Consider the following 16,690-nt stretch of genomic DNA (forward strand, 5'->3'; position numbering starts at 1 on the left):
TGGTCGGTGGAAAAAGGGCCACTAACTCCACCTTGGGAATTCATAGGCTCGTCTGCTGCCTTAGTCTCTGGGGGGCAGCACAGTCTTTCAGGGCTTCTGTTGTGGCTAGAATATCCAGATAGCATACAATCGATATCCAGTTCAAGACCTTCCATTTTATGTGCCATCCACTGTTTTCCAATGCAGATAAAAAAAAAAAAATCTAATAAAATGCTTAATCATCATTAGATAATAGCTGATGGTTAAAATATTGCATTTACCTAAATATGGATTGTTGACCTGCATTTAACCTAAATCAACACAAACCTGATTGGTTAGCAGAACTCAGAAAGCTTCCTCTACCATGAAGTTCAGATGAACGTTCAGGAGTGTTCAGGGATACGGTTGAATGCCTTCTCCAAGTCCAGAAAACACAAGTAGACTTTATGGGCAAACTCCCACGCACATTCAGCTGGTCCAGCATTCTGTGACCAGGAAGAATACCACATTGTTCCTCCTGGATCTGAGGTTTGACTAATGGATGAACTCTCCTTTCCAGCACCCTGGCGTAGACCTTCCTGGGGAGGCTGACAAGTGCGTTCCCCCGATAGTTGGAGCACACCCTCCGGTCTCCCTTCTTGAAAATGGGAACCACCACCCCAGTCTACCAATCCAGTGGCATCACCCCAGATCGCTGCATGATGTTGCAGAGGCGTGTCAACCGTATTGGGACCATAATTTACAAAATGAATCATCATGTTGTATGTTGACTTGATTTAGCCTGTGAAGCCAACAGGAAAGAGCTTAACAGGAGAAAATTTTTCATGAAGTATTCCAACCACCATTGGTATTCTTCTGACCTCAGACACAGAAAAACAAACAACGATGCTTTGTAAATCCACTTTAGATTCCACTGCACCTTTTACGACTAAGTGTAGTACTTGGTCATTATCCCAGATTAATAAGACAATGCCTGAGGGTAGAAATGAGGTGGAAGAAGACGAATTTTCAGATACATTATCAAGAAATGAAAGCTTTAATGTTTGCTTCCAATGAACAGGTTAAGAAGGCAAGGACCAACTATTTCTCTGCTTTAATTCATTTTAATAAGCGCAGCCGCAAAACTTTTTTTTTTTTTTTTTTTGTTAACACAGTGGACCACCTGTTAATTCCTGTTATATTAAATCAGTTTACCACAGCAATTGAGGAATATCTTCACTTTATAAACTTTTTTAAGGATAAAGTGAATGATATAAAATCCAAAATAGTAGCTCCTGATTCTTTTATTTATATATAAAATTATGCCAGTCTGTATGGATGAGCTTTTAAGTACTATAGCACAACTGAAACACTCATCAAGCAGTGTTGACATGATACCACCAAAATGTCTGTGTAAAGATTTGGATGTCACTGCCCCTTGGCTGCTTTCAGTAATCAACAGTTCTCTGTCCTCTGGCTGTGTCCCAGAATGCTTAAGGACAGCCCGTGTGCAACCACTCATCAAAAAATAAATAAATAAAAAAATCTGGCCTTGATCCTTCCGAGTATAACAGTTACAGACCAATCTCAAAGTTATCTGCTATAGCAAACCCTTTGTAAAGATGGTCTATGACATCTTGAAGTGTTACCTCAGAATAACATCTCTGAAAAGTTTTGGTCAGGTGTTAGACAGCATCACAGTATGGAGGCTGTGATTAATAAGAGTCCCAAATAGTTTCAGAACTACTTGTGAAGGTTCTTGTGCATCATGTGATACAGAAGACCTTAAAATTTTGACAGAGAGACTGCAGCACTGGGTTGCTATATCTGGGGGATGACTCTGCAGTGGTTTAGGTCATACCTGACAAATTGAATAGTTTTTGTTTCCATCAGTGACCGCACCTCTGCTTATGCTGTACTAAACTATGGAGTCCCTCAGGGGTTTATGCTGGGGCCTACTCTTTTTTTCATTATATGTGCTCTTCCTCTGCCACATTATACAAAGAACTAACATTTTGTTCGACTGCTATGCCAATAAAACACAGCTCTATCTCCCAGTAAAATACACTGATTCAACTAACCTCTCAAACACCACAAACTGTCTTACCGATATTAAGAAGTGAATGTCTGCAAACCTTTGAAATTAAACTAAGATAAAACACAAATTTTCATCACTGTTTCAGAGAAGCGGCATCCAAGCATCAAGTCCTGTCTTGCTCTTTTAGCATTTCACATGAAATCAGTTGTCAGAAACCTGGGTGTGCTATTTGATTCGAGTCTCACCTTATACACAGTATAAATAAGGTCACACTGTTCTGCTACTACCACTTAAGGAATATTGCAAGGATATGATCAGTCCTGAGTTTTAGTGGCACTCAGATTATCATTCATTCTTTTATTTCCACTTGGTTAGATTATTGCAATGGTCTTTTAACAGGTATCACTCAGAAAGCATTAAATCGACTTCAGATTACGGAAAATGCAGCAGCAGTACTCGTTCCAACAATGAAGATTAATTTTTATATTTTATATATATATATATATATAAATAAAATGCTTTTTTTGCGGGGGGGGGGGGGGGGGGGGGGGGTTAAAGAATTTCAAGATACATGGATCTTTTCCCATTGAAAGAGACAGTCTTGAAGTGCTTACCAAGTTTGGTCCAAAGGCAAAAGAAAACAGGACCCTAAGGTGTCAGAGGTAAGGATGGGCTGACATATTTTCTTTAGTTATCTTTGACAATGTGCCAATGCATATTGTCTTGGGCAGAGCCAGACTACAAGGTTTTTTTTAATATACATATGCTTGGATTTTTTTTTTTTTCTTTTTTTTTTTACATATGCTTGGATTTTTTTTGCCTTTCCTTTCTCATTTTTAGGGTCCAACAAGCTGTAATGCAACATGTATGAAATATATTTCCATACAACCATTTCCTAAGCTTCCCAAGTGCTTTAATTTATTAGCACGAACTTTATTTCAATATACTGATTTGCCATTACCAATCGTTTTCCTAACCTCAATACTGTGCAAAGGTCTTGAGCCACCCATGTTTTTTCTTTATACTTTGCTAGGAACATGGGAAAGAGGTGCAGCAATCTATTGCAACATGTGCAAACATACATGGAAATACATCATATAAGGCAAAAACAGAGTTTGTACAACTTTAAGTCTTGAAGTCAATATTTGGTATGACCACCTTTCTTCTCGTTTCTTTAAGTAGTTTTCAGGAATAGTTCTCCAGGCTTCCTGAAGGACATTCAGAGCTCTTCTTTGGATGTTGGCTGCCTTTTGTTCTGTTCTCTGTCAAGATGATCCCACACTGGTTCAATAATGTTGAGGTCTGGGCTCTGGGGAGGCCGATCCATGACTGATAGTGTTCCACTGTGTGTTTTCTATCCAGATATGGTTTTACTGCACTGCCAGTGTGTTTGGGATCAATGTCATGCTGAAAATCATCAATCCCCATCCCAAGTGAGACGCTTTCCATGTGGTGTTGCATGGTGGATCAAAATCTGATGATCTACCATTTTCTTGTCAGCAAAAAAAGTCTGGTTCATTGGAAGAAAAATATAAAGGAATAATGGATGCCTCAAAACATTTGCACAGTATTGTACAAAAGGGATAAGGACGGTATTAAAGAAGACAATATTTCATAGACAGACAACTATGTGTGGATGCACATGCAATCGAGATTGTTAATATTTACAGGATTAGTGGTCACTTTATCTAATGAAGCCCTTGAATTACTCCAAAATGAATAAACTATTAGGATGCCATGACTTGTCAGATGGCTCTCAGTACAATGGAACTATGCCCTCTGAAGAAGCAGCATGCATTGGCATAAAGCAGACGGCAATTTGGCACAGATCTCTGTAATCTGATATTCAGAGCACAAACAAGCACTGCTGGCTAGTTTCACTGCCAAATTCCAACACACCAAAGCTGAGATTTTCCCACACTATAAGCACTGATACAGGTCCTGTGTTTGTCTTTAGGATGCATGCATTGGAATGGATAGGAGAGACTGGGTTAATGTTACTGAAATAGAGCCAGATGTGTGTTGACAAAACTCTCATTAGTCCCTAATTAGAATGAGAACAACAAACACAAACAGAGAGATCCCCAACCCCCTCACCTGCTGCAGCTGTTTTATTTCCCATCTTACAATGAATGATTAACAACAAGCATTCAAAGGTGATGAAAGAGCCACGACTCATTAAAGTTTATGGAGCAAATTTGGCTTGTATGCCATCTGCAAACAGAAGGCTCTGACATTGTATTGTGACAGCTCATGGATACACACCAGCCATCTGTGTATATGTAGAGTGCAGCACTCTCTTGATGCCTGTTAGCGTTACACTTTTATGAATTTCTTGCTATTTCACCGTCTGCTGACAACAAATGGTGTGTAAAAGTAGGCGTGCCGTACGTTATGACCGGGCGACATAAGAGTCAAACATAAGGCGCGGTGCAACTAGCTCATTTAGTGGAAAACAAGGGGAGGGGAAATTAAAGGTATTTATTCAAATTAAACATCATATGAAAATAAAAATGTCATCACTTGCAGAAGATGCCCACTGTTGACTCTTGCTTCTGGACTGTGTGTTGTATTCATCCATATTAATGCTCCAAATATACGTTTTTCATTATAATTATGAAAAAACACATTTTGAATCTGTTTATCGCTCAGGATTTACAAAGCTAGTTAAAACTGTGTTTAGCAAAAGCTCGGGGGAGCAGAGTGCCTTCCCTTGATTTTTGCTGTTATTACTGTAATTTAATCTGACAGTTGTACACCAGCCAGCTTTCTTTTCAAAACATCTGCTTCTTCAGACCCCGGTCACACACAGACTTAGAGACCGCCTGGCTACCACTGGTCACTAGTGAAAAATGTGTACTTTCCAAGTGGCTGTCAACTGATTCCTGGAAGTTGCTTGTTGCTTGGTGAAACTGGTTGCAAAGAGTTTTTACGGTGCCACACCAAAAAGCTCCTTGCGTTTGCCTTGGCTGCTAGCAGATTGGTGCAGTCGCCCGTAGTTTGCTGACAAATCCTTGTCTTCCATTCAGCTACTCAGTATGTGGTACTGTAACGGTGAGTGTGATGCAAACTGGGAATGGCAACCATTCACTTTCTAAGTAAAAGTTGTGCCTTTTTAAAATGTGTTGGTTTTAGCAGTGAGGCAGAACTGGCAAAGATGAGCATTCTCTGTTTCTGGTATTGTCGCACAAGTTTTACTGCTGCTTGGTGCTTAGTTGATGTTTGCAGATGAATCAGTGTCCTCTGTGCAAACTACAGTCAACTGCAGCAATCTGCTCGCAACCAGCGTGATCACGAGGAGGGTTTTAGTGGCCGATTTCTGCTAGCAACCTCCAGCAACCACTCACCAACTGTTCGGGGAATACACAATTTTCCCTAACAATCAGAGGTTGCCAGGGAGTTGCTAACCAGTATCTAATCCTGTGTGGTTGAGGTCTTTGAGCAAAAAATATATTAAAAGCTTCAAAACAAAGTGTTAAAGATTTAATGTCACCTTACAATGCTTTAAAAGATATGCTAACAGGGATTTTAAATTCTATTCTAGATTTAACAGGGAGCCAATGAAGAGAAGCCAATATGGGAGAAATCTGCTCTCTCTTTCTAGTCCCTGAAGGCTTTTCAGGGAGCTTTTAGGACAGCCTGATAATAATGAATTACAATAGTCCAGCCTAGAAGTAATAAATGCATGAATCAGCTTTTCAGCATTACTCTGATGCGAAAAACAAAGACTTACAACATACAATGCCATGAAAACGTATATGCTCCCTTCCAGATTTCTTTGTTTTTTGCTTGTCACACTTAAATATTTTGGATCAAACAAATGTTAATATTAGTCAAAGATAACCTGAGTAAATACAAAATGCAGTTTTTAAATGATAATTTCATTAAGAAAAAAAAGCTATCCAACCATACCTGGATCTGTGGGAAAAAAGTAATTGCCCTCACCACCCTTTGTTAAATCATGAATTAACTGAATAACCACATTTTTTGGAAAGCTGAGTTCATGAGAACCTGTCTGACAAAGTGAAGCAGGCTAAAAGATCTCAAAAAGCAGCACATCATGCCACAATCTAAAGAAACTCAAGAACAGATGAGAAACAAAGTAACTGACATCTATCAGTCTGGAAAGGGTTACAGAGCCATCTCTAAGGCTTTGGTACTCCAGCATGGTGACAGCCATTATCCACTAATGGAGAAAACTTGGAACAGTGGTGAACTTTACCAGGAGAGGCCGGCCTACCAAAACTACTTCAAGAGCGCATTGATGACTCATCCAGGAGATCACAAAAGAACCCAGAACAACATCTGAAAAACTGCAGGCCTCACTTGGCTCAGTTAAGGTCAGAGTTCATGATTCAGCAATAAGAAAGAGACTGGGCAAAAAGGAGAAAACCACTGCTGACCAAAAAGAACACAAAGGTTTGTTTCACATTTGCCAAAAAACATCCCGATGATCCCCAAGACTTTTGGGAAACTATTCTGTGGACTGATGAGACAAAAGATGAACTTTTTGGAAGGTTTGAGTCCTGTTATGTCTGGCGTAAAACTAACACAGCATTCCATACAAAGAACATCACACCAACAGTCAAACATGGTAGTAGTAGTGTGATGATCTGAAGCTGCTTTGCTGAATTCTGTTCTCTACCAGAAAACCCTGAAGGAAAACCCTCAAGCGCACTTGCGTTATGCAGAGGGACAATGATCTGAAACGCACCAGCAAATCCACCTCTGAGTCAAAGTCTGCGCTTAAAATCTGATTGAAAAGCTTTGGCGTGACAGGCCGTTCATGCTTGTAAACCCTCCAGTGTGACTGAATTAAAACAATTCTGTAAAGAAGAGTTGGCTAAAATTCCTCCGCAGTGATATGAAAGACAGTTACTGCAAATGCTTCATTGCAGTTCTTGCTCAAAGGGTGGCACAACAGGATATTAGGTTTAAGGGCAATTACTTTTTCACACACGTAGGTTTGGATAAATTTTTTTTTAAATAAATTACATCAACATTTAAAAACTGCATTTTGTACTTACTCGGTTTATCTTTGTCTAATATTTGAATTTGTTTGATGATTTGAAACATTTAAGTGTGACAAATGCAAAAAAACTAAGAAATCAGGAAAGGAGCAAATACCTTTTCACAATTTTAACTGCAGCTGCTCTTGTTATAAGGTCAGAGGCTTTTCTTTCTTTTCCATCCATCCTGCACTCCTGTTGCTAAAACACAGCAAAATTAACATGTCTTTGCATATCGGTTGAAAGATTGGCCATGAGCCATGTTTAGTGGGCTTAGTGACATGACAAAACATGAATCAAGGATCGTGTGTATCAGTGTGAGTGAGACTGAGTGACATGCAATGAGTCATGGTGAGCAGGGAGTTGGCTTTCTAATGTTTCATCACACTTGGTTCAGTGAAATGAGCTCAATTCAAACAGCTTGGTACGTAAAGCTGCAGATATTCAGTTGAACTCGGATATCACCAACATCTGTAAAGAGCAAAGACACATTTGGTTTCATGGAAAACTTTTAAACTGAGTGATCGCTTACTGTTTTTAATTGATCAAAGTCATTCCACCTGCAACCACTGCTAGTTCATCCTGCTGTTAGTGAGATCAAAATCTTCTACCTGTGAACTCCAACATGACTGCAGCAAGTAGCCATGGCTGTGTGTTATGGGGATTCAAACCCATGCTCCTTTTAAGTACCTACTAGTCTTGTTTCATCTCCTTCTTTGCCCCACACACCTGGCTCACTTTTATATTTTGCCCCCCCCCCCCCCCCCCCTTTTTTTTTTTAGTAACCACTCTCTGTCCTCTCTTGTTTATCTCTTCTCCTGCAACATCCGGTGGCTCCTTGTAGTCTCCGATCCTATTCCTTCTTTCATTTGCCACATTCCCCAAACCTTTCTTTTAAATCACTAAATATTAAAACAAGTCAGAAGCTACCTTGGAGAGTCCCAAATGAGGATTGCTTAGTCACTCAAACTCAAATAATAGAACAAAATAAAAAACACACACACACAGTCAGACCTCTCACAAAGACACAGCAACCTCCACCAATGATGCCCTCTAATATAAATGCAAATACAGGTCTCTTCTTTTTTGCCTCACTACAAAGGTGTAATACCTCACTGCAAGAGTGCAAAAAAGTTTTAAGATACAAATAAAATCTAAAAAAGACAAAAAAAAGAGGCTGTTTGCATGATAACCTGCATCCACATGAATGTAAATGTGTAAATTCCAGGTGTAACACTCACCCAGACAGCTTTGGCATCTTGGAGAAACCAAACATGGCCCAGAGGTCTATGTCCCCCAAAGCTCAGGTGCTCCACATCAGTATTCTAATCCACATCCAGATCCCTTTACAGCTAAAACCGAGACAATCCCGAGTCAACCCGGATCCATATCAGGAGTCCGCAAAAGTCTGTTGAATACCTAGCAGTTAAGGGAAACAAGCGGCAGCAAGTATCACCCTTGTTGAAAGCCCCATCCAGTGTCCAGACTGTCCAATTCCAGTCTCTCTGGAAGCCTTAAGTGATGACAGAGACAGTGAGGGTCAGCCTGCACCTCTCTTCTGCTCTCTTTAGGACGAGTCAGCCCTTTCTGCAGCTTTCCACCTGGATCAGTTGGGTTGCAATGAGCCCTCTGTGTGTGCTTCCCATCTCAGCGCACGGAGAAGTGCGGTGATCGTAACCGCGGCAAGGAGGGAGGGAGGGACAGCGAACAGAAGAGGGAGGTGAGAGGGAGGGGAGGTGAGCGGGAGAGAGGGACAAAGCAAATGGATGATAGATGCTCTCTGGCTCTGGCTTTGCCCTCCGTTCATCGGGGCTGCAAGTCTCTTTGCAGGGCAAATGAGAGGACACAGAGGAAGGAGGGGGTATACAAGAAGAGGAAAACAAGATGAAAGCTGGAGGAGGGACAGAAAGGAGAGTTAAAGTGCATTGGTTGTAAGGAGAAAGCAACTGATGGAGACAGAAGGAGGGGGGGGCTGGAGTGTTGATGGGCAGAGAAAAGCTGACTCTGCAGAACAGGACGCTGATGGGAGCAGGACCCCATCTCTCATGGTTTGCCTTTCCCCCCCGTTTGATTTTACAAAGTGAGCTAATGCATGTGCACACTCATCCCGAGCACCGTCTCCATGATGCACACTGCAGACAGCTTCCTTGTTACTCATCAGATTGAACATTTGGCTTTGCATCAATTTTAATCCTTCACATAAACTATTTTTCAAAAATATTTTTTTTCTTTTTTTTTTTTTTTTGAAGACAATGTAAATGATGTTTTTAAAAAAACTTACTTAATGTTGAGCATTCATTGTCTCTGATGAGTACAATAAAGGGCTGTCCTCTGCATCCCATCATGTCATGGAAATCACGTCTAACAACTGTGTGTGTGCGCGTTTGTGTGCCCATGTTTGTTTAAGTGCACACAGATGGTTCAGTTTTAACAAGGTGCTGCTCCTGATGGTCCCACGTCACAAGAGGTGAAAGAACAAACGTAACAGACAATGACAACTCAGCTGAATGCAAATAAGGGGGAAAAACTGTTTATCATCACATGCAGTATAAGCTGCAGGTTTTTTCAGCTCAGTTGTCTTATAAAGAAAAGAGAGCTGTTAGCTGTCGATCCATTTAAACTACCAAACATTTTAAAGACAACTTTCAGACCATTGCTTCTCTGTGTGTCCACTGTAATAAGACTGGCAAAGATTAGGTGAAAGCCTAGGCAGAAGTCACTTAGTCAGCTGTCGCTCTCCACACATCCTTGTGAAACCATTTTGGACTCTGATTTTATTTCTTGCTTCCAGTTAGTCACTGGATTTAAAAAAAAAAATGGCACTTTGTGTGGGCCAGCCAAAAGCTGCCTTAAAGATGCTGTAGTGGAAAACGGCCTTTTGTTCTTACTCATTATTTGGTTAACAGTGACGAGACAGTTATCTTATTAATTTGACAGATAGACAGACGGTCCCTGTCAGACAAATAGTAGAGCAGAACTAAAAAAAAAAACCAAACAGCTGTCAGATTGTCACATTATGCATGAGAAGTCATATCCTCCAACACATGAAATTAGTTATCCTTGAGATGAACACCACCGAACAATTCATAATGATAGTCTAATCACTATTTATGAGCATAAGAAGTTCTCCAGGAAGCAGTGCGAGACTGCACACTTGATCACATTAAAGGTTTGAGGGTACGTTTTAAGTATTTTAAGGGAAAGTTTACTAGAATCCTGCTCACAAAGTCCCAGGATACAGAAATAGCATGAGATGATAATCCAGTGTCACCTTACATTGTGTGATGCTTACAGGGAAAAGAGTAATTGACACCATGGCACACCCCAAATTATTGTGACCGTCTGCGATGAATTCTTTGTCTTTTAAATGGTTGCTTAAAAGATGGGGACAAGGTCTGCGACCCCTCACAGTCAGTTTCTGCCTTGATAGTGGCTTTGGTGCATTAGGGCAGCAAGAAAACAGCAATAAGACGGAGACGCTCTTCCATCAGTTTGCAATTGAATGGGGTCGAGTTAGCAATTGCATGCAATCTGTTTGTGATAATATGGCAATTAACTCTGATAAATCAGCCAAAATCACAAATCTGTTGCCATCTACATACACAAACATTCAGATTAACTACTTACATTCAAAGTCTAGACATAACTTCATAGGTGTAGCTGAAATTCCTCCACAACTAACAATGTAATTGCTGCAGGATGGTGATTTAACAGCCAAATGACATAGGTGCTCAGCCTACACCAGCTGGTTGTATTCTAGTTTTACACTGGAAACCAAAATACAACCAGTTGGCAACCAGATAAGCTGAGACCCCAGTTGCAAAGCTCACGTGACGTAGATGAGTTGTGCTCATCAGTGCAATCTGTCTGTGTTTATAGATTAGACAGTAATTGTTTCCAAACATTCACCAGTCTGTCTGGGACTGATTGCAGTCAGTCCGAGTCAGACTGCTACTGTTTGGAGACAGGTTGCCTCCCACTAGGTGACAATGTTAGATTTTCTGGTCAAAGATTTTTCGTAATCTTAGCTGTTAGCTAAGATAGCTAATGTTAGCTATCTGTTAGAAAGCTACTGCAGTTAGCTAAGGAACTTACAACAACATAATATTACTGTCTGAATTACCACATTCTCCTATAACAGAGGTTGCACCCTAAGTGCTTTGGGGGAACCTACAGGTACATAGTACCCTAAAATTGACATTTTTATCAATACTTTGGGCTAATTGGTAACATTAGCAATTAGGTGGCAATGCAAAAGTTTTAATGTTTAACAGATTTAAAGTTTACGATGACTATTGACAACTCACATTTTTAACTAAATGGAGGTCTTAGACTAGCTGCAAAGATAATAAAAATCTGACAGAATTTATTCTGTGGTGAGCTACGGTGACTGGACTTTTATACAAGAACTGGTAGAAATCTATCCAGACTGCTAAAGGTAAGGTCAGAGACTCAAAATTTCTCCTGTGGGAACCATAAATATATACATGTTATGGCAGTCACTATAGTTGAAAAAGAAAGATATGGATAATTATACACTAGATTATCTGCCATAAGTGAGTTCTTAAAATGTCATATAAAAACCAGCTTGCAAACAGCACCTTCTGGAGGGCAAATATTAATTCGAACCTCCACAAGTGTATGGATTTTATCACAATGCCAACATTTATGCACAATGCAAACAAATACATTTTTATAGTTAAAATGAACATTTACCCTGTAGCATTGTGCTGTTCAATAGTGTGAATAAAAGGCATCGTATGTGTGTCTCCTCTCTTGCTCAGAGTGTGAAGCAGCAAAGACATAAAGCAGGCGGATTTCATCAAGCAGCTTTGATGCAAAGACTCTTTAATAACCCTCTCTGTCCCTTAGGCACACACTGAAGCACATGCATGCATACACATCAAACATACTTTTATGGGTGGCAGGATACAAAAGGCTTCGTTACCCTCTCATAATTTTATGCTGGTTTAGGCACAAACCCATCTCAGGCCAGGAAAGAGAATAAAAATGCTTTTTATCTGTTGGTAGATTCAATTTCCTGGCAGCATTTTATTAAAAACTAGAAGCTATTTCTGAGGTATTTGGTGTTGTGTATCACTAGGAGCTTTCAGATAACAGCTTTAGGAATCAGCCCTACTAGTTTCGAAATGATGGGACTTTTTTTTTTTTGGTAAATCAAGCACGAGTTTCTTCATACTGGTGGTGTCGAATGGGTTGCTCTTAGATCTGACTAGTGTACAGCTATAAGTTAGAGAGACAGCAAGCCGAAATGGCTGGAAGTGGTGATGTGTCATTTACCCCAACCAGACAGAAAAGAACAACAGTGCTCTTGATAGGTCTTCTTTGTTTTCACCAGCATGGCAGATACCAGACTCCATTGTTATCTTGTCCAGTGCACGTGTTCTATGGCAATCACGACTTCTATGGCAGCAGACAAAGTTCCCGTCCTTACTAAGGCATCTGAATAAGACAAGACATTGCTGATAAAACATGGAGTCCAGATTTCGGTGTTGTTTGGGTGTTCTCATCAGTTCTAGAAGTTGTAAACTGTTTGCTACAAGACAAGCTAACTGGATCGAAAGCTTGTGAAAAATGATTGGTTCCTGTGTAGGTAAGCAAGACAAGTGGTACCTTTAGGCTTAAAAGATTGGTTGAAGTAATTGATGGGGGAGCTGCCTAATTTTAAATTGAAAGGAATGGAAAGGAGCCAAGAGGTTCCAGGGCTGAGAGGGAGGGAATTAGTACGGAAGTTCAGGAAAGTGATACAACTCTGCCAAGGTACACACAAATTTAAGGAGGGGTCATCCTTTTTTCACTAGTCTCTTTTAATGAAAAGTGAGGTGTCAGCCTGCCCTTACATCAGTGTTTTTCTAACTGGGGGGCGCAGGGTCATTACAGGTGGGGAGCGAGTGACCTGGGAGAAAAGTGATGTGGAACAAATGTTGAACATCAGATTAATTCTCATGGCGGAACAAGGAAATAATGTTAGCAGGTACGACTAGCAAAATTCTCCATCGTCCCCGTCCTTTGTGTACATAGAGCCGTTGTGCTGCTTTACCCCACCCCTAACCCCAGACCTGGGGCATGAAGAGACTTCATCTGGCAAAGTGGGGCATGATGGAAAAAGTCTGAGAACCACTGCCTTATGCCATTTAAAAAAAAAAAAAAAAAAAAAATCTTAAAAACATAACTCTTACAAAGTTCAATTTGGCCTTTGGATTAAGTTTGCAGAATATATTGGAACTCTTACAAAGTTCAATTTATTCTGCAAACCTAATCCAGAGCCCAAATTATTCCGATTTTGCACATCATGCGACACTCTGAGGTAGAAACGCGTAATAAATATGCAAAAGGATGAAAAATATGGTTTATTAAATAAGTCTGCATTCTTAACTTTTTGAGTGGGGTGTTTGAAGGCCATGCAAGACCTTTTACATCCTGACTTGTAATTTGCACAGTGAAAACACTTCACTGATTCCACTTCCACCGGCTTGTGCAGCCATACAACTTTCAAAGCTTTTCCATCTCAGAGGGACTCTGAGTGCAAACTTTGATAAGTGCTAAATGAAATGTAAGCTTTCATACCACAACAGATAAAACAAAAGAAAACTCTCAAAGTATTTCCTTTCTGTCTTTTACTCTCTTAAAATCAGCTCTAGTTTCTTGACAGCTCATAATATATCAGTGTTCTAAGTCTGATTATTTTAGACATTAAAAAGAAAATCAAAAAGAATTACACCATAACTTCAGTATATTGATGCAACACTTCCCTTCAGCTGTTTTTGATAGCCGCTAATCACAATCGCGTGAACAAGGGTGCATTTGGCACTGCAGACAAACAAACTCTCAGACTTGTCGCGAAAACAGTGAATGGTAACATGCAGTAACCACACACTGAGGCACATCTGCTATTACATGTCACAAAGCTATTTGATAATACAGAAGATTTAAAATTCTTTGCTTTTTCTTTGTTTATAAAACTGCCTTCGCTATCTGTTATTAAAGTTTTGATGGAATTAATTTTGTAGCTGGGCATATCACTTTTTTATTCTAAAGGAGACACTGCGTGTAACCTTCATTTCATTATGCTTTGCTGTGAAAACGGGAACCAGCTGCAGTGATTTACTGAAAGATGTGGAAATAGTATATGACGCAAATTTAATGAATTTGTTAATATTTCATGTCCAGCAGCCCAGTGTTGCTTTCAGTGACAGCATGGAGATACTTGCTCAGTGGTATTAGTCACCTTGGACCTCTTTGCTTCAAAAACACAAATATATGACACTGCAAAGTTTGTCACAAATTGATTACAAATTTCCTTAAATGAACCTGAAGTTGTGCATTGCAAAGTCTTCTGTTAATCTAAACTGACAGCATTCAGTGAGATTCTGCTGACTTTGTCTAATAGCGTTTTGTGTCTCTGCAAACAGCCGCTTTGAGCCTTGGATGTTATATGAAACCAAACGGTGAGATGAACTACGAGAAGCCAATCTTTGCATGCGTGTCAAAATATTTTGTGTTTCCCTGGCGGTCCGGACAAAAACTAAAATGAAGAAGAATAAAAACAAAGACAGCCTTATTTAATTTGGTCTATTAAAGTGTTAACACCTGACAGACAGGACGGCGAGACTTTTCCCTTTTATCTTTCAAGTCTAACGTCTGATCTCAGCTGATTTAAAACTGTGATGCTTATTACAGTGAGGACAGATAGCAAAGCCGCTGGCATCCCACCGCTGGTTTGTGTCCCATAGAGATAAGAGAAGGAAAGGCAGCCTGCCCGCCTCTGTCAACTAATGAATAACAATATAGCCCAAGGTCACCATTCCATTATGAGCGACTGTATGTGTGAGAGCAAAAACTGAGAAAGGCAAAATGTGTGCGCTGCATTATTAACGCCACACTGGCATTCAGCACGTCTTCAGTTTAGAGTTAACCATTAAGCCGTGTCTGTTTGTGGGCATCTGCATGTGGACATCTGTAAGAGACAAAGGACGCATCACACCAAACAAACGAAGCTTTATAGCACCGTGGTGTAATGAGATTTTCAAGTCGCTCAGTTGAAACACTTTGTATCGAAGCTTATCCATCAAGCAATAAATCCAGTGATGACAGATAATGAAATGACAAAGTTACATCTTTTCTTCGAGCGCACTTTGGACCTTGACGACTTTGACGCTTCCTTGAGTCTGAGCGGTGGAGTTTGTGCATTAATCAGTGCTGCCCTTGCAAGCTGCTTACTAGTTTCTATTCTGCAGAACACTGACAAATCCACACAGAGCTGCTAAAAGATCTGCTAAAAAAAGATGATTATCTGGTACCTGTTTGCTTCCCTGGTTACATTTTGATGGTAATACTTTTTTGGCTGCACTGCGTTGTTTCAGTTCATGTGGTGTGGAGTTTGAGGAGGGGCCACACGGGAAGCTGGGACTGTCGTAGAGGGCTGCACCAATTAGCTGAACTAAATTCTGCTCATTGATAATTTTATCCATTTATAAACTCCAACTGGTAGGAGTAGATGCTACAATTAGGCCCTAATTGTGGCCTTAATCTTAACCCTAACCCTGTGTTGTGAAGAAAGGCAAATGTGTTTAAAAAAAAAAAAAAAAAGTTGTTTTTGATTTGTGTCACTTACAGGGATTCATTTATTTGTTTTCTGTTTGCCAACACTTGGGAGAACTATAAAAAAAAAAATGACTTAATTAAAAGTGACATATTCTGATTGCCTAGGGTTAGGGTTGGGGTTGTCACTGACGATGACTGGTAAGGAAAGAAAATTATGGACTCAACTTCAACTTTGTCTAAAATTTTTCTTTGCCAGCTGGTACAGAGAATATTCTCATAATATAATTTTTGTTTTTACACAAAATGTGATGTGAGACTGGTAGAGGATTTGTGTCGTGAAGGCAACACAACAGCAACTTAAGGAGATGATGGCAGGCAACTGAATTGAAGCAAATACAAACCATTTGCCCTTGCCTTGCAATCTGACAATAAAAAGGTCTGACAAAAATCCTCCTACCTATAGTGCAGAAAATATTAAATCTTAACTGAGCTTTGGCTCAGCTTTCAGGTAATGAGTACACGAGTTTGGTTTTGCAACCATGAGATGCACTCCAAGCATACACTATAAAGAGAATCTAAAGCTCAGGTCTGAACTGTGACACCAGCGCATTATTGGCATAAAGTTGTATTTATTCTAATGACCACCAGGGGGCAAGTCTACTGTTTGCAACATGAAGCCAGACTAGAAATTGAGGATCCTACTTCTTATTATAATTAGCACCTAAACATCCTAAAGCGCTAATGGACTCAATTCCCAATTTCAAGTCTTACTTAATGCATTCTGGTGTGCACTTGGTAAATTATGATCCATTTAGAGTAAAATAGCAGAAAAAGCAGGGTATGCTTCAGGGCATGGCTACCTTGCGAATTGACAAGTGTGTAATGTATGGCCATACAGACAGAAATGGCCAAAATACCAAACTTTCAAAGGTTCAAAACAGCTGTTATCAAACCAATGGGTCACAGAGGCTACCACCATCATTTAGATACAGTTTATGAGTGCAAGCTAATGCATGAGCTTAATGTCACTGACACTCGCCCACATCTGGAACGGAGAAAACGTGATTGCAGTTCTTGCATTCCTTCCATGTTTGTTTGCCTTTAATAATCTTTTGCCAAG

This window comes from Archocentrus centrarchus, chromosome 2 (genome assembly GCF_007364275.1).
Source record: "Archocentrus centrarchus isolate MPI-CPG fArcCen1 chromosome 2, fArcCen1, whole genome shotgun sequence".
NCBI classification, from domain to species: domain Eukaryota; kingdom Metazoa; phylum Chordata; class Actinopteri; order Cichliformes; family Cichlidae; genus Archocentrus; species Archocentrus centrarchus.